At 42.4% G+C, this 23,041-nt stretch overlaps 1 long non-coding RNA gene across 1 annotated transcript in view; it reads right to left on the bottom strand.

Moving 5' to 3' along the window:
- The window catches only part of LOC140205910 (uncharacterized), a 32,684-nt gene that overhangs the window by 8,995 nt on the left and 648 nt on the right, over positions 1–23,041 (bottom strand). Inside the window, exons 2-3 of the long non-coding RNA XR_011887996.1 lie at positions 22,327–22,394; positions 19,409–19,579 (exon numbers count right to left, since the gene is read on the bottom strand). This is a non-coding gene — a long non-coding RNA (uncharacterized lncRNA). The remainder of the gene's footprint in view (positions 1–19,408; positions 19,580–22,326; positions 22,395–23,041) is intronic.

Below are 23,041 nucleotides of genomic sequence, written 5' to 3'. Positions count from 1 at the left end.
CTTTCCAAGAATTTCAATTAATTTTGTTACCAACAGAGCCACTCCACCCTCTCTGCCTACAAGCCTGTCATTTTGATACAATGTGTATCCTTGGATGTTAAGCTCCCAACTATGAACTTTTATTTAGATTATGAGAACACTTAGTCCTTTTATTGCCATTTAGAAATGCATACATGCATTAAGAAATGATAAAATGTTTCTCCGGAGTGATATCACAGAAAACAGGACAAACCAAAGACTAACTGACAGAACCACATAATTATAACATATAGTTACAGCAATGCAAAGCAATACCATAATTTGATGAAGAACAAAGCATGGGCACAGTAAAAAAAGTCTCAAAGTCCCCGAGTCGATTGACTCCCGAGTCCCCGATAGCAGGCAGCAAAAGGGAGAAACTCCCTGCCATAAACCTCCAGGCACCGTCAACTTGCTGTTGCCTTGGAAGAAGCTGACCACAGCCAACACTGAGTCCGTCTGTCCGTCCAAAAACTTCGAACCTCCAACCAGCCCTTCTGATACAGCCTCCCGAGCGCCATCTCTGCTGAGCGCCTTCGACCTAGCCCCGGCAGCAGAAACAAGCAAAGCCGAGGATTCGGGGCCTTCTGCTCCGGAGATTCTGGTTACCACACAGTAGCAGCAGCAGCGAAGCGGGCATTTCTGACGTTTTCCAAATGTTCCTCCATACTCTCACGTCCATCTCCATCAAATCAGGATTGTGCACGGTCCCCTACTTGACAAATTACAGATATCATTCACCGGAGAGGCCGCGTGCACTGCCGTCACGTCGCCATCTTCTCCTTTTTTAGCCATGACTCAGTGATACCCACAATGTCATACTTGCTCATCTCTAACTGCACTACAAGATCATTTATCTTAACATGGGTTACAGATCTTTTCAAACACGTTGTATGTAAATAGAATTCTAAAATATATTCCTTCTTTAAGAATATGATTCTTCTTATATTCCAAAACCTTTTCAAAGCTTAGCAAGTTGCATATTCAACTTATTGGGAACATTTACCCAATATAGATTTTGGTGATTGTTAATCAAAATAGAAAGGATCTAGTAGGTATGCTTAATTTATGGGCTCAAGCTACTGAACAGCAGCAAAGCAGGCTGGGGAACTGCAGGCCAGTAAGCCTGATGTTAGTGGTGGACAAGTTACATAAGGGGGTTCGGAGGGACAAGGTCTATCTGCATTTATATGTACAAGGACTGATAAGGGATAATCAGCACAGGGGAAATCATGTCTCACAAATCTGTTAAGAGTTTTTTGAAGAAGTCACCCAGAAGATTAATGAGGGCATGGCAATAGACAAGGTCCAGCATAGAAGATTACTGTAGATGGGATCCAGGGAGCTAGCTAAATTGATATATAATTGGCATGATCAAAGGAAGCAGAGAGTAATGCATTTTTGGACTGAAAGTCTGTAACTCTAGGTGTGTTTCACAGGGATCGTTGCTGACCCCATTGTTGTTCATTATTTATATAAATGATTTGGATAAAGATGTACAAGACATGGTTAGTAGGTTGGTTGATGACACTTAAATAGGTGGTATAGTGAACAGTGAAGAAGATTATCTAAGATCACAATGGTATATTGATGAATCATGAAAGGGATCAGATTTCTGAACTTCATTGAAGACTGTGTCTGATCAACCAGACACATCAGTCAAATGCACTTTCAAATGGAAAAGGACCTGCTCAATTGACACATATTAATACATTGTCAAACAGTGCTTTGGAGTGAACGCTGTGCACAAACTGGCAGCCATATATTATAAAATATTGAATACAATTCTAAGAGTAATTTATTGTCTATGAGTCTTACTTTCGCTTTGTATTATGGGTAATCCAACTTACCTGTTCAAGTTCCTCAAAGTTCCTAATAGTGTGATTTTCTCATCTCAGTCCAATGAGATTCTGATAATTAGGAGTTACTAATAATTAATATTACACTGGAAATAGAAAAACAGTTGGAGCAATAGCTTAAACTGAAAAGTTCAAGCTTTCCTCTTTGTAAATATGATTCAATACAAGGTGAGGCAACCACCTCCTCTCCTGTTCTTTTATTTATTTCCTTCTCCTCTTTTGCTTAGTGTGAGACTCCAGGCTTTGGTCGTTGAACTTGATTAACAATATGTAAAATAGATAGATAGATACTTTATTGATCTCAAAGTGTCACAGTAGCATTACAACCACACAGATATACAAATATTAGAAGAGAAATATGGAAGAATAATAGAAGTTGCCTTAAAACAAATGTGTAGAAGATTTACAAGTCAAAGATTACAAGATTTACAAGATTTCCAAGTTCACACTAATAAGATGGTAGTGCAAGAATTACCATAATATTATACAGAAATGGGTGCACATTCACATTGTCCAGATAATAAGTGATGGTAGTATTACAAAAGGTATCCGCAATAGCAGGGTATGGTAAACAGAGTCAAACAGAACTGAGGAATATCAATTACAGTCCAGAGTGTCATGGATGTCACTTGCAGATGAATTTATAATAGATTGTAAAATAACATACTTTTCCAAGTAGTTAGTCATTTGTTCATGTGCCTACTAAATTACCCAAGCCTGCCACCATCTATGTCAAACTAATAAAAAGCAAAACATTTGCCTATGAAAATCCATTGCCTCACCCATTTTTCCAATTGCTTAAGGACTAGATATCCAAGGACTCTTTCAGAAAATATCAAGGTCAACAAATTATAACAGACCCAATGAATCTAGGGAACAAAATTCATCAGTGTGCAATTCCAGCTGTTAATGTAAGAGAGCTTCATATCTTGATCATGTCTGCAATTTTAATGCATTTCATTCTTATGATTAACAGTAATTACTCAGAGTACTTGTTAATTGATAATGACCTTCCCCATCTGTTCAGCTATGCTGAAATCATGTTGACATCTTGAACAAAATTATTCTAAAGCTAAGAGGCGTGGTGAAATTGCAAAGCCTGATTTGTTTTAGTGTGTACAGCGCCTTGTAAAAGTATTCAGCCCCCAACCCTTTGTTCACCTAAATAAGTATTACAACCATGGATTTTGATCAATTTAACTGAGAATTTTTATTTATGAATTACGTGCCCTGTTTATCATATCACTATTTAGCCCCAAAACAGGGAAAATTGTAAAGTATGAAAAACTAAAAATTCAAAAACAAAAATATCAGCAGTTGAAAATTATTCATCCACCCCCTTTGCTCAGTATTGAGCTGAACCAGCTCTCACAGCTGATGTGTGTTGCTATTACAGCCAGTAGTCTTTTTGGATAAGTCTCTATTAGATTTGTACAACTTGAAGGAACAAAATTTGCCCATTCCCCTTGCAAAATTGCTAAAGCTGTTCCAGGTTAATTGAGGAGTAGTTGTGGCCAGCAGTTTTGAGGTCTTGCCAGAGATGTTCAATCGAGTTAAGGTCAGGACTCTGACTGGGTCACTCAAGGACACTAATTTTCTTCATTTGAAGCCACTCCATGGTTGCTCTGGCAGTGTGCTTTGGGTCGTCGTCCTGCTGAAAGACAAACTTCTTCCCTAGTTTAATTTTTCCAGCAGAGGCTAGCAGATTTTTATTCTAGATCTCTCTGCATTTAGCAGTATTCACCTGCCCATCAATCCTTACCAGATTTCCAGTCCCCACTCTGAAAGACATCCCCATAGTATGATGCTACATCCACCATACTTTACATTAGGGATGGTATTATCTGGCTGATGCATAGCATTAGATTTGCGCCACATGTACTGTTTTGTGTTGAAGTCAAAAAGTTCCAGTTCAGTCTCAACCAACCAAGACCTTCTTCCACATCTTTAGTTTCTTCTAAGTGACACTTTACAAAATCTTTACATAGTCATAGTCATACTTTATTGATCCTGGGGGAAATTGGATTTCGTTACAGTTGCACCATAAATAATAAATAGTAATAGAAATAGTAATAGTAATATTACTATTAGTAAATAGTACATTGTAATAGTCATAGAAATAATAAATAGTAATAGAATAGTAATAGAAAATAGTAATAAATAGTTAAATAGTAATATGTAAATTATGCCAGTAAATTATGAAATAAGTCCAGGACCAGCCTATCGGCTCAGGGTGTCTAACCCTCCAAGGGAGGAGTTGTAAGGTTTGATGGCCACAGGCAGAAATGACTTCCTATGACGCTCTGTGCTGCATCTCAGAGGAATGAGTCTCCGGCTGAATGTATTCCTGTGCCCACCCAGTACATTATGTAGTGGATGGGAGACATTGACCACGATGGCACGCAACTTAGACAGCATCCTCTTTTCAGACACCACCGTGAGAGAGTCCAGTTCCATCCCTACAACATCACTGGCCTTACGAATGAGTCTGTTGATTCTGTTGGTGTCTGCTACCCTCAGCCTGCTGCCCCAGCACACAACAGCAAACATGATAGCACTGGCCACCACGGACTTGTAGAACATCCTCAGCATCGTCCGGCAGATGTTAAAGGACCTCAGTCTCCTCAGGAAATAGAGATGGCTCTGGCCCTTCTTGTAGACAGCCCCAGTGTTCTTAGATCAGTCCAGTTTATTGCCAAGCAAGGATATGCATTTTTTTTTAGCTGGGGCTTCTTCCTTGCCATTCTTCCATAAATACCCTTTTTGTGCAAAGCCTTAGAGTTGTGGAGCATGAACTTCAACTCCAGTTGCAGCCATTGACTTCTGCAGCTCACTCAAAGTGACTGTTGACGTCACAGTAGCCTCCCTTATAAGTGCCATAACTCTCTGGTGACAAAGTTTAGAAGGGTGGCCTGACCTAGGCAGTGTGGCTGTGGTTTCATATTTTTACCACTTTTTCATGATGGACTGCACTGAGTTCTGATACATGTTCAATGCCTTTAAGCTGGTCTCGTACCACTTCCCAAATTTGTGCTTCTTTATTATCATTTCCCTGACTTGCCTTGAATGCTCTTTTGACTTCATTTTGGTTTAGTCTGTTGAAAATCTACCATACTGTTGGACCTTACAGAGAGAAAGGGTATTTATTCTTACAAATTCACTGAAAACAGATGATCCTTCAATCCTTCTATATCAGCAAATTTGGTGAGTTAGTAAGGTAATATTTAGTATTGCACTTGAGGAAAGTTAGCATAGTAATTACAAAGGGGATAAATATTGTTTCAGCCTCACAATTTTGTTTTTCAATTTTTTGTAAATTGCAGGTTTTGGAATTTTTCTTTTGATTTGACATGATGTACAATGTTTTGTAGAAAAGCTCAAAAAATCCTACTTCACTATAATTTAAGTTTAGAAAATGAGACAATAAAATGTGAAAATAGTTGTGGGGGCTGAGTACTTTTTCAAGGCACTCTGACTGGAATGATACGTTCAAATTAATAATATACCTTTCAAAATTGAATGAATTTGTTTTCAGAAACATTTGTTAATTACATATTGTTATTTATTTAGAGATGCAGCTGGGAACAGGCTCTTCCAGTCCAACAATCCACAACACCCAGCAGCCAATTATTCCAGGACAATTTACAATAACCAATTAACCTACTAATCAATACATCTTTGGACTAGGGGAGGAAACTGGAACACCCGGAGAAAACCCACAGAGTTCATGGGGAGAACATATAAATTCCTTACAGATGCATCAGAATTGAACACTGAACTTCGGAACTGCCCCAAGCTGTAGTATCTTTGCACTAACCACTATGCAACTTTATATATAATATATATTTTATCACATAGAGGATCTATCCCACAATCAGCACATAACTACAGTTACAAAGAAGGCACGGCAGTGCCTCTATTTTCTTAGACATTTGCACAGATCTGGCAGGTTATTTAAAACATTGACAAACTTGTATAGATGCACAGTGTAGAGTATCCTGACTGGTTGTATCACAGCCTGGTATGAAAACATCAATGCCCATGAACCGAAAAGCCTACAAAAAAGTAGTGGATACAGCCCAGTCCATCTCAGGAAAAGCCCAAAGAGGGCTCCAAAGATACGTGATCCCCTAAGAGAAAAGAACATTCTTTGCCTGTCGACTACAACTCTAAACCGTAGAATTCAATGCCTAAAGCTATAAGCGATACAGACTCAGTGACACTTTTAAACATCAGTTCAAAACCTATTTATTTAAGCTTGCTTTTAACTAATATCTTCTTGTCTTTTATTTTCATGTTTATTTTTATTTTTTTAATTTTATTTTCATGTTTGCACTTTATCACATTGTAAAGCACTTTGAACTACACTGCCTATATAAAAAGTGCTCTTTAAATAAGTTATGATTATTATAATGGGCAAGCCACATCATTTGCATGCCCAGCATCTGTCACGGTCCCAATCGGTTATTCTCTGGTTCCCTTTAAATTTCCTTTGTGTCACGATCGGGACCGTTGACTCCTTGTTTTCCTTTAATTCATTGTTTCCCCGTGTTTCTTAGGCTCTGTAATTAAAGGCACTTGATTCTCAACTGAGCAGTCAGTGTATAGTGTCAGGCTTACAGCTGCTCGGCGCTAGACCGTCATCTCATGTCACCAAAGCAAGTGCCAGCAAGTCACCTTGCCGGAGTGCGACAAGTTACATCGCCGGAGCAGGACTAGTCTCCTCTCCGAAGCGAGGGCCAGTAAGTCACCTCTCCTCGCCAGAGCGAGCCCGTCAAGTTACCATGCCTGAGCGATCCTGCTACGCTAACTCGCCAGTGTGGGTCCGTCAAGTTAACCCGTCAGAGCAAGTCAAGAGCTGTTGTCTGTAGTTCCAGGGCTGCGTCGAGCGCTCGCCGCTTCTTGGAGCCACTTCACGCCAAGATAAAGAACTGTCTATTGTAGTGTGGTTTTGTCTCTTTGTGTCCTCACCTCTGCTGGGTAGGTCTGGCCATTTGCCGTTACCCTGCATTGGAAACTGTCTCGTGTCCTTGCCTCTGCTGGGTAGATCCAGCCATTTGCTACTATCCTGAGTTGGGAACTCTCTTTTTGTGTCCTCGCCTCCGCTGGGTAGGTCCGGCTGGTTGCCACTACCCTAAGTGGGGAACTGTCTCTTCATGTTCTGTGTTCTGTGTCCTGTATCCAAGGAAGAGTCCCGGCTCTGTGCCCTGCGTCCAAGGAGAGTCTCGACTCTGTGTCCTGTATCCAAGGAAGAGACCCGGCTCTGTGTCCTGTGTCCAAGGAGGAGTCCCGGCTCTGTGTCCTGCGTCCAAGAAGAGTCCCGGTTCTGTGACCTGCGTCCAAGAAGGGTCCCGGTTCTGTGTCCTGTATCCAAGGGAGAGTCCCGGCTCTGTGTTCCGATGTCCCAAGTACCAAGTCCAGCCTCCGATGTTCCGAATTCCAAGTCGAGGCTCCGATGTTCCAAGTTCCAAGTCCCAGTCCAAGTCCCGAGTTCCCAGACCAAGCCCAAGCCCAAGTCCAAGTCCGGGTCCCAAGTTCCCAGGCCAAGCCCAGGCCCTGAGTCCCAGTCTAAGTCCAGGGTCCAAGCCCAACTCCAGCCAGGCATATTCCCGCTTCTGCCTCATTCACTCCTTGATGTCTCCCTGTACAATCTTTGTTTCTCTGCTTTACCAGTTGTGGTTCATCCATCGTCGTCGATGAAGACCTCAACACCATTAGTCACATTGAGACTGGATGTGGTGTGTCCGAAGATGACTGGTCAGGCCAATTCAGGCACGGAATGTCCTGGCACATGTTGGGCAGACATGTGTAGGCACTGCAGTTTTTGCACAGGTGGCTCTGGACTTGCGCAGTTCGTGCTTATGTTGTGCTTCAGCAATGTGCCTTGCTTCGAAAGCTTGACAGCCCTTGTGGATGAGGTCACGCCAGGTAGGACCGTTTTGTGCCAGCATTTCCCAAGAGGTCATGTCTATGTCAAATGACTTCAGGGAGGCCTTTAGTGGGTCTTTGTAACATTTCTTCTGCCCTCCATGCGAGCATCTTCAAGCAGAGAGTTCCCCAAAAAGGAGCTGCTTGAGTATGCACTCATCCGACATGCAGATGACATGATCTGCCCACCGGGTCTGTGCTCTCATCAGCAGTGTGTGTGTGGACTGATGGCAGACTTGCTCTAGAGGGGAGTTCAGTGTCTGGTACTTTACTTTGCCATCTGATGCCTAATATTCTGCAATGACAAGTCATGTGGAAATGGTGAGCTGTCTTGCATGTCTTCCATACACAGTCCACATTTCACAGGCATACAGGAGGGTAGTGAGTACCACAGCTCTGTAGACCTTCAGTTTTGTTGCTGCACTGATTCCACAGCCTTCCCATACAGTGGAGCGCAGTCTACCGAAAGCAGAACTTGCCTTTGCTATTCTGCAGTTAATTTCTGTATCAATAGTCACTGCTCAGGAGAGGGTGCTGCCAAGGTAAGTAAACTGGTACACTGCCTGTAGTTTCTGTCCTTTGATTGTTATTTTGAGTTCTGTGTACGGTGCATGAAGAGCAGGCTCGTGCATGACTTTGGTCTTTTTGATGTTGATGGTGAGTCCAAAGTTGTCACAAGCCGTGGAGAATTTGTCCATATTGACTTGCATCTCTGGCTCCGAGCCAGCATACAGGGCACAGTCATTGGCAAAGAGGAAGTCTCTCAGAACAGTCTCCTTCACTTTGGTAATAGCTTGAAGTCTCCTCAGGTTGAAGAGCTTCCTATCCACTCTGTTCTTGAGGCTGATTCCAGCATCACTGTCCTGGAAGGCATTATTCAGCATGGCAGTAAACATCATGCTGAACAGTGTGGGTGTGAGCACACAGCCCTGTTTGACACTATTGGTGACTGGGAACGCCTCAGAGGATTCTCCGCCATCCAGCACTCTGGCCATCATGGAACTGGCGTACCATCTAAATGAATTTGGCAGGGCAGCTGAACTTTGACATGATCCTCTGGAGGTCTTGACTATTAATAAACTCCATTTTTGTTAATGCTACAAGATGTGTTTGTGTCCTGAATTTGGGTCCACCCATGCTCTGCACTTGTGACAGAACGGTCTAGCCAAACATGGACCCAGCAGAGACAACCACTGTTTTCTAAACTCTCATTAGCCAGAATCCCTTACTGGAATCCCACCCAGAGTGCAACTTATAGAATTCAAGAAAGTGACTTGAAGTTCCCAGGTATCAGTTTAGGAAAAATTGTGTAATTACAGCAACAGTCACAAAAGGTCAATGTGTTGTTAGCCCGTTTTTCCCACTGGCCAAAACCCCCTCCACCCACCCGGGTCATCGATAATGCAGGCATATCCGTTAGTTCGCCTGGAGGCTCCCATTGAGGCCAGGGTTACTGTCACAGTCCCGATCGGTTATTCCCTGGTTCCCTTTAAGTTACCCTTGTGTCACAATCATGACAATTGATTCCTTTTTTCCTTTATTTCATTGTTTCCCCATGTTTCTTGGGCTCTGTAATAAAAGGCACTTGATTCTCAGCTGAACGGTCAATGCATAGTGTCGGGCTTACGGCTGCTCGGCGCTAGACCATCACCTCACGTCACCAAAGCAAGTGCAAGCAAGTCACCTTGCCGGAGTGAGACAAGTTACATCACCGGAGCAAGTCTAGTCTCCTCTCCAAAGCGAGGGCCAGTAAGTCGCCTCTCCTCGCCGGAGAGAGCCCGTCAAGTTACCGCGCCTGAGCAACCCTGCTACACTAACTCGCCGGTGCGGGTCCGTCAAGTTAACCCGTCGGAGTGAGTCAAGAGCCGCTGCCTGTAGTTCCGGGGCCAAGTCGAGAGCTCACCGCTACTTGGAGCCACTTCACACCAAGATAAAGAACTGTCTATCGTTGTGTGGTTTTGTCTCTTGGTATGCTCACCTCCGCTGGGCAGGTCTGGCCGTTTGCCACTACCATGAGTTGGAAACTGTCTCTTCGTGTCCTTACCTCCACTGGTTAGGTCTGGCCGTTTGCTGCTGCCCTGAGGTGGGAACTGTCTCTTCGTGTCCTCACCTCTGCTAGGTAGGTCCGGCCGTTTGCCGCTGCCCTGAGTGGAGAGCTGTCTCTTCCTGGTCTGTGTTCTTTGTCTCTGCATCCAAGGAAAAGTCCCTGCTCTGTGTCCTACGTCCAAGAAGAGTCCCAGCTCTGTGTCCTGTATCCAAGGAAGAGCCCCAGCTCTGTGTTCCGCATCCAAGGAAGAGTCCCGGCTCTGTGTTCTGTGTCCAAGAAGAGTCCCGGCTCTGTGTCCTGCATCCAAGAAGTGTCCTGGCTCTGTGTCCTGTATCCAAGGAAGAGTCCTGGCTCTGTGTTCCGATGTTTCAATTTCCAAGTCCAGGCTCTGATGTTCCGAGTTCCAAGTCCAGGCTCCGATGTTCCGAGTTCCAAGTCCCAGTTCAAGTCCAAGTCCGGGTCTCGAGTTCCCAGGCCAAGCCCAAGCCCAAGTCCAGGTCCCGAGTCCCAGGCCAAGCCCAGTCTCTAAGTCCAGGATCCGATGCCAACTCCAGCCATGCATATTCCCGCTTCCGCTTCATTTACTCCTTGATGTCTCTCTGTACAATCCTTGCTTCCCTCTTTCCTAGTAACTATTAATATTTTGTTAACGCTACAAAATGTGTTGGAGTCCTGCATTTGGGTCCACCCGTGCTCCGTACTTGTGACAGCTTCAGGCTACCAAACAGACACTTGAGCACCGTCACAACAAGAGATTAACTAAGTACGCTGAGGAAATGATTCAAGTGTTCTCAAAGCTTCCTTGGAAATATGCACTGTGAAACTCTGGCCCATGACCACTCAAAATAGAGGAGTATTCAGGATGGCATTGAGTCCACATGACAAGAATATACACAGAGTGTATCACTTCCCGAACTACCCATCAACCCTTCCTGTCGAGCACCTCTTGAGTCCCTGCTTTTGTATTCTATGCCTTGCTGATAAAGCAAATATTCCTTCATTGCTTCTTAATTACCTTAGCCACATGTACTCCAAACTAATCCTGCTCCTTTACACTATTTACTTCCCTGGCTTGGTTGCGCACTTCCTAACAATTAATAAACTGATTAATTACAAAAGGCCAAATCATTCCAAAGGATGTACTGACATTGGTTAAAACAGTAGCAGTTTAGTCAAGTCTCTCAGAGTTGGTTTGCAGACAGCTCCAGCTCCCAGCTGGCATGAGGGTCCCAAAGTCTGAGATGCATTTCATCTCTGTACCACCCACTCACTGCCTGAGCTTTTAACAACACCCAAGTGACTGCTCACCTCTTGGGTGCCATTTTGCATGAGGCAACCACCAGTCCTTCTCTATCTTTCCGAAACCCTTTATGTGTCTGCGTGAGACCCAATGCCACTTGCAAGCACTTATATTTATGCTCGTTCACAGTGCCCATTATCTTGCTTTCCTTGTTGACATGCAGTCCTGCCTGGTTGGATTTTCATCACCTTGAAACATATTGCTAATCAGGATATTGGAAAGTCAGTGGAAATAAGCTCATTTGAGGGGTCTTTCCTTCCCCCTAAACCCACAATCAATTCAGCAATATGCCGGGTCTTCAGGTGTTGATAATGTGGGGGTTAGGTTCCTAAATCAATAATGATTAGGACTTTATTCTCTAGAGTGTAGGAGAATGGGGAGACAGTTGATAAAGGTACACAAAATTATGAAGGGTACACATAGGGTAAATGTAAGCAGGCATTTTCCACTGTGGTTGGATAAGACTAGAACTAAAGGTAAAGGTGAAAGGTGAATGTTTAAGGGGAACATGAGTAAGAGCTTCTTCACTCAGAGCAAGGTGAGGGTGTGGAATGAGCTGCCAGTGGAAGTAGAGGATGCAGGTTTGACTTCAATGTTTAAGAGAAATTTCAAAAGGTACATGGTTGGTATGGGTATGGAGGGTTATGGTCCAGGTGCAAGTTATGGGACTGGCAGAACAATAGTTAGGCATGGACTAGATAGTCCATAGAGCCTGTTTCTCTGCTGTAGAGTTCTATGACTTTATGACCCAGGCGCTGTGACTTCCCCATTAGGTTCTTCCCCCGCCCCCCACCACCAACAGTATCTAAAGTGGTATACTTATTATTGAGAGGAATGGTCATTAGGGTGCTCTGCACAAACTGTCTATTCTTTTTCTGTCTCCTGACAGTCACCCAGGTATCTGCCTTCTACAACTCAGGTGTTACTATCTCCCTGTAGCTCCTATCTATCACTTTTCATTCTCCCACATGAGCCCAAGGTCATCCAGCTGCAGCTCCAGTTCCTTAACACAGTCTCTAAGGAACTGCACTTTATACAGATGCAGTTATCAGGGAGTCTGGAGGTCTTTCAAAGTTCCCACATCTTATACGAAGAACATACCTGGACACATTCTCACGACACAACTATGTACTAATAGACAAAGAAAGAAAATAAAACTTTACTCAGAGCCTATGCCTGTTCTCGCTGAAGTTCCTTGAGCCAAAGCTGGACCACTCTAACACTGTCCACTCCAACGATAGCCACTCTGTTAATACCTTGCTTCTTTTTATCTGCCATACTGAATGCCTAAGAAATCATTATGATTGCAACCTGTCAAACATTCTGAAAGGCCCCGAGCTCTTTTTAAGCTTCATATTGCCTGCCAAACTGCTTGTGACTTGCCTACTGAAAAAAATCTAATGTATTTCTTTCCAATAAATGGTAGCAGTATATTACCACTAGTCCTCACAGAAACAGCTTCTATTCTGTATATCGTTTAATGTAGTAAAATATTCTGTGCTCTAAAGACTAATCAGCATCTCAAAAGGTAAAATACGATACAACAATTAGTCGGTAATGCTAGCTAGTGGGGTGGGAGAAGAACACAGTGCAAGAATGGCAGACCATCCCATCTGGGCAACAAATCCACTCGCCAGATGGAGATTAGAGCATATTATTTTCCTAGCCTCAGCTGTGATCTTAGAGTCAACTCTGCAGTGACAACATTAGTGCTGACCTGGTGCTTTAGATATCAAGTGGTAAGATTCTTCCAGTTTTCAGTGGGAATACAGGATTTCTTGAGAAGTAGCTTGAACATTTTGCTGAATTGGAATTCTGGCTTTCCACGACTCAAGGCCCAATAAAGACCTTGGTTTTACACCTTAGTTTTCGGCTTCTGCTGATGTGTCCTCATACTCATATTGTTGTTACTCCAGTTCCAGATGCTTAATGCAATATTGTTTCCATGTCCATCCCAGTAGGTAATTTCTCCATCATCCACCCCACTGCTTTCTGTTTGGGAGATAGTAACTAGAGAGGTGCTGCAAGGATCAGTTGGAGCCAGTCTTTCACAATTTCTGGCAATAAGGAGGCATGATATGCCATGCCTGACTGCGAGATTTTGAGGAGAATCTAGGGAAGCCTCAGCTGAATAAAGATAGGCTAAGTGAATGGGCAAGGCTGTGCCTGTGGACTACAATACAGAGAAGTGAGAGGTCGTCCATTTTGTCAGAAAAATAGTAGAACATATTTTTAATATGGCAAGGTGTTGAAACGTACTGAAATTCAGACAACCTAGGTGTCCTTTTATATCATTCACTGAAAGAATATAATACAGGTACAACAAGCAATTAGGAAAGTAATTGGTGTGTTGGACTTTATTACAAAAATATTTGTACACCATAGTAGAGATGTCTTACTGTAATTATATAGGGGCTAGATGAAACTACTTATCAATGTTATCTCCCTAAGAATGAATATAGAGAGAGTGCAGCATGGAGGGGTTGCCCAGGTGGCCAGTTGTCCAATGAATGGAAGTAGTCAGACTGGGTTTAAAAGAATAAGATGTGATCTCATTATTTCATTGACACATACAAAATTCTCGGGTCGCTATCACAGCCATTCAAGACTAAGCTTAGAAAGAGATGTTTGATCCAGAAGATGATGAATCTTTGGAATTCTCATAGCTTAGTAAATTGTGAAGGATAGCTCACTGAATATATCCCAGACTGAGAGTGAGAGAATTTTTCTCTGTACGAGGGAATCAAGCAGGTACCACCGGATGAGTTGCCTATTCCTGCTTCTGTTTTTCTCTTTCTGAATTTGGTCACTGACCTTATGTTCCTCCCTATGACCGCTTTCCTCTCCAAAGATTCTTGAATCACCTTCCCAGCTCCTGAGTTCTTTTTCTGAATGACTGTCATCGACATCTTTGATCATTTTCTTTCCCTTGATGTTCCAGTTCCCTTCATTTTCTCTCCCTCTTCACTCAAACCCTCATGTTCACCAAACACTCCTCTCTCTTTTCCCTCCAGGCTGTATAGACAAAAAATACTTCAAAATTTTGACTGTTTGTGGTACCTGCAGGCTATAAAAGATGGTTAATATGTGGTGCATTCTGCATCTTTAATTGAAACCAATGATGTCAGCACACCCATTTACTTTATGGGTGTTTGTTCACCTCATAAATATCTATGTTTGAGATTTTAGGCTGTTAGCATGCTCACAGTGCGCAACTGTTTAAAAAAAAGCTAATTAGAAATTAAAAATCACAAAATGTGGCAATACCTTGGATCAGATTGACCATATCACCACAGGAAAATCGCTTCATATAACATATTTTACAAAATTTTTGAAAAGTAAAATTTACATTCTAGGGTTCAGATCATGGGGCAGGAATCTGTTGTGTAATAATCATTGTGCAGATGTTGAGAGATTGTGTGAGGTTGGAAGTGGAATCTAGAAATTACTATATTTAAATACCATATCCATTTCAGTGACTAGTCCTGGGTATGAGTCTAAACTGCAACTGGTGATGAGGCTCTGATTGGGGACTTTCAGAACTTTGGGGAAAGTGGAGTTACCCCTTTGCCATTCATTGCTCCCAGGGCCGCTCTGACCCAGAACGGTAGCACCTGCAAGGGTTCCTGCTCAGGATACGAGCGAAGGCCAACGGCAGATCCGGCAAGTTCAGTAACTGAATTTATGATGGAGAAGGCAGATGAGCTACAACCTCAAATGACAACGGCTACAGTATAGGCGGATGAGCATTTGGGAAGAGAAATGGCGATTTCTTTAGTTCGCCCAACGGTAGGCAATAGCAAACCACCATTGTTAGATACTAGGTTTCCTAGAATCTATTTGCTAAGAAAACCATGGTCAAACTCACAAAATGTATCGCACAACAACAGCGTCAAGAGGATCTTCAAGACAATTCTGAAGATTCTTCACTCGGTAGGGTTGATTCTGGCCAGCAGGGGATCCCCCGACCATCATCAAGCTACTGCTCATAAAATTCAAGTAAAACAAAAGAAAATTATTGCCACTTGGAATGTAAGAACCCTATATCAAGCAGGAAGATTGGACAATGTAATAAATGAAATGGAAAGACTAAAAATTGACATCATGGGAATTAGTGAAGTTTGTTGGACAGGTACTGGAACATGTCAGAATAGAAATAAAACACTAATTTATTCTTATGGAACATCCTATACTAATGGAGTAGGAATTCTTATGGATGAAAACATGGCAAAAAGTGTTTTAGTACATTGGGCAATATCAGAAAGAGTGCTTCTTGTTGGATTCAGAGGACAACCATTTGAGTTAGCAATTATACAGGTATATGCACCAACAACAGATGGAACAAATGAGGATAGAGATAAATTCTATGAAGAGCTTGAACAAGCAAAGAATGGATGCAAATCTCAAGATATTGTTATTGTCATGGGATATCTAAATGCTAAAGTAGGACAAGGTGCTGATGGAAATACCATAGGAAAATTTGGACTAGGGGAAAGAAATGAAAGAGGCGAGAAATGGGTAGAATGGTGCAAGATGAGTAATCAGGTCATTATGAATACCTACTTTAAAAACCATCCAAGACGCCTGTAGATCTGGAAAGATCCAGGTGATAACACCAGAAATCAAATTGACTTTATTACTATAAACCAAAGATTTAGAAACTTAGTGACTCAATGCAAAACATGTCCAGGTGCAGACTGTAATAGTGACCAGTAGTATGTCATGTAAAAGTAAAACTTAAAAAACTAAAGAAGCAAAAACCTGAACAATCCCTTGACTACTCACAATTAATTAAAGAAGAAAACTTAAGACAAAAATTTACAATTGAAGTCAGGAATAAATTTCAAAGTCTAGAAATAGAATCTGTTGAAGATGATAGCAATCATGTAGAAATGAAGTTTAATAAATAAGTAAATCAATTACAGTATATGTATATTCAATAGATTAAAAACATGCAAAAAACAGAAATACTGTATATTAAAAATAGTGAGGTAGTGCCCAAGGGTTCAATGTCCATTTAGGAATCAGATGGCAGAGGGGAAGAAGCTGTTCCTGAATCGCTGAATGTGTGCCTTCAGGCTTCTGTACCTCCTGATGGTAACAGTGAGAAAACAGCATGCCCTGGGTGCTGGAGGCACTTAATAAGGGACGCTGCCTTTCTGAGACACCGCTCCCTGAAGATGTCCTGGGTACTTTGTAGCCTAATACCCAAGATGGAGCTGACGAGATTTACAACCCTCTGCAGCTTCTTTTGGTCCTGTGCAGTAGCCCCTCCATACCAGACGGTGATACAGCCTGTCAGAATGCTCTCCACGGTACAACTATAGAAGTTTTTGAGTGTATTTGTTGACATGCCAAACTCCTAATGAAGTAGAGCCGCTACCTTGCCTTCTTTATAACGACATCGATATGTTGGGAGAGATGCCCAGGAACTTGAAACTGCTCACTTTCTCCACTTCTGATCCATCTATGAGGATTGGTATGTGTTCCTTTGTCTTACTCTTCCTGAAGGCCACAATCAGCTCTTTCGCCTTACTGATGTTGAGTGCCAGGTTGCTGCTGCGGCATCACTCCACTAGTTGGCATATCTCACTGCTGTACGCCCTCTCGTCACTACCTGAGATTCTACTAACAATGGTTGTATCGTCAGCAAATTTATAGATGGTATTTGAGCTATGCCTAGCCGCACAGTCATGTGTCATGTGTATATAGAGAGTAGAGCAGTGGGCTAAGCACACACCCCTGAAGTGTGTCAGTGTTGATCATCAGCGAGGAGAATATGTTATCACCAATCCACACTGACTGTGGTCTTCTGGTTAGGAAGCTGAGGATCCGACTGCAGAGGGAGGTACAGAGGCCCAGGTTCTGCAACTTCTAGTCCATGCAGGTTCGGCACGGACTAGAAGGGCCAAGATGGCCTGTTTCCATGCTGTAATTGTTATATGGTTCTCAATCAGGATTGTGGGAATGATGGTATTAAATACTGAGCTATAGTCGATGAACAGCATCCTGACATAGGTGCTTGTGTTATCCAGGTGGTCTAAAGTCACGTGGAAAGCCACTGAGATTGCATCTGCCATTGACCTATTATGGCGGTAGGCAAATTGCAATGGGTCTAGGTCCTTGCTCAGGCAGCAGTTCAGTCCAGTCATGACCAACCACTCAAAGCATTTCATCACTGTAGACGTGGGTGCTACTGGGCAATAGTCATTAAGGCAGCTTACATTATTCTTCTTAGGCACTGGTATAATTGTTGCCTCTCAAGTGCCAGGGTCAGCGATGTCTCAGATCTGGTTAACAGCATTCTACAGGGGAAGAGTGAACGACCAGAAGTCATGGTACATATTGTTACAATGACATAGGAAGGAAAAGGGAGGGGGTGCTGAAGACAGAATGTAGGGAGTTACATAGAAAGCTGAAAAGCAGGACCTTCAGGGTAGCAATTTCTCAATTGCTGCCTGTGTCATGTGCCAGTGAGGGAAAGAATAGGATGAGTTGGCAGATGAACGTGTGGCTGAGGAATTGGTTCAGGGGGGTAGGCTTTCAGATTTCTGGATCATTAGGATCTCTTCCGGTGAAGGTATGACCTGTACAAAAAGGATGGGTTACACCTGACCCAAGTGGGACCAGTATCTTTGCTGGTAGATTTGCTAGAGTTATTGGGGAGGGTTTAAATTAATTTATCAGGAGGAAGAGAAACAGAGTGATAGGGCCGAGGATGGGGCAATTGGTATACAAGTAGATACAGTGTGTAGTCAGACTATGAGGATAGAGAAGAAGATGATAGGGCCAAATTGCAGACAGTGGGATGAGTTGAAAGGTAACATCAGGGTAAAATTGAAAACGGTGATGAATACAAGACTGAAGGTGTTATAGTTGAATAGAAGCAGGATACAGAATAAGGTAGATGATCTTGTAGCACAGTTACAATCCGCAGGTGTGAAGTGTGACGAGGGAGTGCTTGTGAAGGATTCCCTAAAGGGTAGCTTGGAGGTTGGGTTGGTAATAAGGAACGCAAATGAAACATCAGCATTCATTTTGAGAGGAATAAAATATCAAAGCACGGATGTAATGCTGAGGCTTTATAAGGAAGTGGTCAGACCACACTAGGAGTATCATGAGCAGTTTTTGTGCTCCTTATCTAAGAAAGGATGTACTGGCATTGGATATGGTCCAGTGGAGGTTCACGAGAATGATACTGGGAATAAAAGGGTTAATGTACAAAGAGTGCTTGATAGCTCTGGGCATTTACTCACTGGACATTAGAAGAATGAGGGGGATCTCATTGAAACCTATTGAATACTGAAAGGCCTAGATAGAATGGATGTGAAGAGAATGTTTTGGACCAGAGGCACAGTCTCACAATACAGGAACATTCATTTAGAACAGAGATGAGAAGGAATTTCTTTAGCTTGAGGTAGAAAATCTGTGGAATTCATTGCCACAGACATCTGTGTAGGCCAGGTCATAGGACATATATAAAGCAGAAGTTGATAGGTTGTTGATTAGTCAGGGCATGAAAAGTTACAAGGAGAAAACTAGAGAATGGGGTTGAGAGAGATAATAAATCAGCCACAATGAAATAGCCGAGTTGACTTTATGGGCCAAATGGCCTAATTCTGCACTTCTGTCTTATGGTTTTTGATGGTTCAAGGAAATCAGAGTAAGGAAAAAATTACAATTATCACACTAAAGCATAGAAACATTTACTGTTAGCAAAGGCCAGATACCTTTACATATGGGACAAAGAGGATTACCTATGAGAGATCCATTTAAACAATGAACTGAGCAAAAGAGGTTTTCTTCTGCAAAACTAACACAACCATGCAAGTGGTATGTTTGCATCTGGCCACCAGCAACCAATTTTGTCATTTATGCACAGATTCCTTTGTTAATGCACCAACACTTTATTGTAAGATGAGAACAGGTTCGTGAACTGCACTCTGATAATGTGTCACACTTTGTTGGAGCTGAGCGTGAGTTGCAAGAAATCATTGAGAATTAGAATCATTCACCACTAGGTGATGTCCTTCAAAACAAATTAAGTGGATTTTTAACCCCCACCCCCCGCCACCCCCCGGCTGGTTCACGTCATGGAGGAACAAGGGAGAGTTTGATCAGGTCTGTGCAAAAGGTCCTTCAACAATTAAGATACAGAATCTTGACAAGTAGGGTCTTATGGAATCTTAAGACATTGCACAGTGATAAAGATCAGTCCATAGGGTCCAAAGCTTGACAGATTAGTTAGAGACTTACCCAGTAGCGGCCCTGGTCCACAGTTATGTCGAAAAGATCTCGTTATTCTGGAACTTCCCAGTAATATTCACTCCTGGGACAACTTAATCCAAATTTCCTCATACTGAGTGGATTTATACGAAAAGGCCAAGAAATTGCCATGATCATATTCTACCTTTCAATCACCCAACACTGAAAGAAAACATAAACAGAATTAAATTTATTATCACTGAGCTATGCTGTGAATTTTATTGTTTTGTGGCAGCAGTACGTGCATGGCATAAAAATAGCTAAATGAAACAAACAAACAAATAAATAAATAAATAAATAAATAGTGCAAAAGAGGAATAGTGAGGTAGTGTTCATGAATTCATGGACCACTCAGAAATCTGATGACAGGGAGGAAGAAGCTACCCCTGGAACACTGAATGTGAGATTTGGACTCCTGCATCTCATTCCTGCTGGCAGCAATGAAAAGAGGGCATGGCCCAGATAGTGAGGGTCCTCAATGATGGATGCTACCCTCTTGAGACACTATATTTTGAGGACGTTCTTGATGGTGGGGAAGGTTGTGCCCATGAGAAGGCTGGATGAGTCTACAACACTCTGCAGCCTCTTTCCAAAAGACATATTGTAGGAGCAGAATTAGGCCATTCAGCCCATCAAGCCTGCTCTGCCATTACATCACTGATGATTTATTATCCTTCTCAAACCCATTCTCCTGCCTTCTCCCCATAATCTTTGATACCCTTACTAATCAAGAACCTATCAACCTCTGCTTTAATTATACCCAATGACTTGCACTCCAGAGCTGTCTGTGTCAATTAATTCCACAGATTCACTACTGTCTAGCTAAAGAAATTCCTCCTAATCACTGTTCTAAAGGGACATCCTTCTATTCTGAGGCTGTCCCTCTAGTTTCAGACTCCCTCAGGATAGAAAACATCCTCTGCATGTCTTCCCTATCAAAGCCTTTCAATACATCATTGGTTTCAATGTAATCGCCCCCATTCTTCTAAACTCCAGTGTGTACAGGCCCAGAGCCATTAAATGTTCCTCATACATTAACCTTTACATTCCCAGATCATTGTCGTAAACCTTCTCAGGACCCTCTCCAATGCTAACAGATACTTTCTTGGAAAAGGGGTCCAAAAATGCTCACAGTACAGTCTGACCAATGGCTTATAAAGTCTCAGCATTGCATCCTTGCTTTTATATTTTTATCCTCTCCAAATTAATGTTAGCATTACATTTACCTTCCTTACCACTGATGCAACCCACAAGTTAACCTTTAGGGAATCCTGCATGAGGATTCCCAAGTTCCTCTGCATCTCTGAAATTCGGAATTCAGTAAATAGACTATGCCTTTATTCCTTCTACCAAAGTACATGACCATACCCTTCCCTACATTATATTCCAACTGTCATTTCTTTGCCCATTCTCCTAATCTGTCCAAGTCCTTCTGCAGTCCAAATTGTTCCTCAACACTACCTGCACCTTCACTATCTTCGTACTGTATGCAAACTTGGCCACAAAACCATCATTTCCACCATCCAAATCAACGTTCAAAATAAATTTATCATCAATGTGCGTATGTGCTTCCATGTACAACCCTGAGATTTGTTTCTTTGTGGGCATCTTTAATAAATCCAGTACCATAATAAAATGAAAGAAAGATCTCACCCAATAGTGCAAAAACGAGGAAACCTGCAGAGGCTGGAATTTCAAGCAACACACATAAAAATGCTGGTGAACGCAGCAGGCTGGGCAACATCTATAGGAAGAGGTACAGTCAACGTTTTGGGCCAAGATTAGTCCTGACGAAGGGTCTCGGCCCGAAACGTCAACTGTACCTCTTCCTATAGATGTTGCCTGGCCTGTTGCATTCACCCAATAGAATGGACCACCAAAATACAATAAATATGCAATGAATATTGATAGAATATAATCACAGAACACTACAGCACAGAAACAGGCCCTTTGACCCATCTAGTCTGTGCCAAAACATTAATCTGCCTAGTTCCATTGACCTGCACCCAGGCCATAATCCTCCAAATCCTTCTCATCCACATACCTATCCAATTTCCCTGAACTAGGAACTAATCCTCTGAGATGTTGATGCCTAGGAACTTGAAAAGGTAGTGACTTTTTGTGTGCAGCTCCCAGGGAATCATCAAGTATTCCTGTTTAGAACAGTTTTAACTAATTAGATTTCCCAGCAGCTGGTTATACCTGGGCCAGCCCAAAACTAGGTATTATAAACTAACGTACAACATAACAATATAATATAAATTGTTCATAAAAAAAACCTTTGTTAATCAGAGGGTGGTGAGAATGCAGAACTCACTTCCTGCTGGAATGGTTGATGCAATTAGTTTAGATGCATTATGTAATACACATGCCTCCATTTATTCCCTCGTGGAATGTTGGCATCACTGGAGGACCAACATTACTGGTTGTCCAGTTGTCCCTGAGAAAGTGCTGAATTTTTTTAACTGCTTCAATTCTTCACAGTAATATAATCCAAAATATTGTTGACAGCACATTTCTTTGATTTAAACTTGGTGATAATTAAGGAGCCAAAATATATGTGTGACTTTGACTGGGAACCTGCATGTGGTGGTTTCATTTACTAAGTGCCATTGTTCCTTTCAGTGTTGGAGACACAAGTCTGGGAATCACTGTGAATGTAGACTGAATAACGAATGGCAACACATTTCAGAATGGTGCATACTGTACATTAAATGAGCTGCTTTAACCCAGAGCACGCAAGCTGTTGAGCTTTTAAATCAAAAGCCACATTGACAAAATGAGGGTACGCCTGCTGAGATGAAGCATAAACACAATAGAATGCTTGGAACAAATAGTTAGCAATGGTTGTCCTTAATTGATCCAACAATTGCTGATGAGAAATAAAAATATTCAACTGCAAAAATTACCTTAGGTGTATAAAACATGTGAGGATGTCATAGCATCAGATTGTTCAAACTTCCAGTAATGTTGCCAACTAGAAATGACAACGAAAGTGAACACATATCTACAGGATAGCCTCTGACCTGACATCATGAATATCAATTTCTCCTTCCAGTAAAAAAATTTCCCTCCTCCTCCTCTCTTCTTCTATTCCCCAGTGTGGTCTCTTACTTCTTCTCACCTGCCTATCACCTGCCCCCGGGTCCTGTTCTCCTATGGTTCCAGTTTAAGACGGCGCTATCAAACGCATGCAGCAGTTCAAAGGGCAAAAACAATGACTAAAAATATTACTAGTAGCACCTTTTCTGAAGTAAATTGTGGTAAATTATCACCGCAAACAACGAAGAGACGAGTGGAGGTGAAGCAAATTCGAGGGATGAACTGTGCTGGTACATTGCAGAATCAACGCAGATGGAGAGAGCCATTTGGAGACGTCAGGGCAGAGGAGTTCCGGTGCCTGTACAATTGGCCCGGGTGTGAAGTTGAATCACTCTGGGTGCTGAGCGGATTTGGAGAAATCAAGAGCGGCTTCGGATTAGGCAGCGAAATCTGGGCCCGGAGGGAGTTGCTGGATGGCATGGTCTAGACACAGTGCACTTCACTATGCCGGGGCCAGGTCCTAGCGCGAGATATGATTCATTTTTGGACAATTTAAATGCCAGCCCAGATAGACTGGAAAGA

The sequence above is a fragment of the Mobula birostris genome, chromosome 12 (assembly GCF_030028105.1).
Source record: "Mobula birostris isolate sMobBir1 chromosome 12, sMobBir1.hap1, whole genome shotgun sequence".
Lineage (NCBI taxonomy): Eukaryota > Metazoa > Chordata > Chondrichthyes > Myliobatiformes > Myliobatidae > Mobula > Mobula birostris.
Note: the sequence above shows the minus strand (reverse complement) of the source record. Positions and strands in the feature narration are given on the sequence as shown.